Consider the following 629-nt stretch of genomic DNA (forward strand, 5'->3'; position numbering starts at 1 on the left):
TAGCCGGACAGCATTGGCTGCTGATAGCGTGTCCCCAAATGGAATGTCAGGAGGAGAGGGGGGCAGGGACACTGCAAATCTCATCATGTGTGACACAGCAACACAAACTTACACACAGGTGAAAAGTATGGGCCAAAATGAGGGGGGAAGGGGGGGGTATGAGAAAAGATGCTACAATGTTTCTTTTTTTTATATTCTTAGATATAAGTGAATGTGATCAGCGTAAAATGTGCCACAAATTGTATTTTTTATTATTTTAAGTGCTTTGCTTGCATTGGTGCCATCAGAAAAAAACGTCGCTCAATTATTAGTTTTTAGAACCCATTTATGGGCAAATATTGACTCCTCTTACCAAATATATCCATCAGTCCGCCATCTCACAGCATCTTTTTCAAGTCTAATCCAGCGCTGCATTTGTGCCCAGCCGGTTCCCTTGTGTTGCGGATTCTTTTTCTGGATCCTAAGAGGATCCCATCGCCGGACAGCCAATAGGAAATGACCTGGACTCCTATAAAAGAGAAGAACTGGAATCATTAAAAAGGGGGACAAATGTGCCCATGTTCATTTTTTTTTTCTGAGATGATCACAATCGTTGATGGGTGATAATGTAACGGTTGTACAGAGTTTTG

The sequence above is a fragment of the Pyxicephalus adspersus genome, chromosome 1, assembly GCF_032062135.1.
Source record: "Pyxicephalus adspersus chromosome 1, UCB_Pads_2.0, whole genome shotgun sequence".
NCBI classification, from domain to species: Eukaryota; Metazoa; Chordata; class Amphibia; order Anura; family Pyxicephalidae; genus Pyxicephalus; species Pyxicephalus adspersus.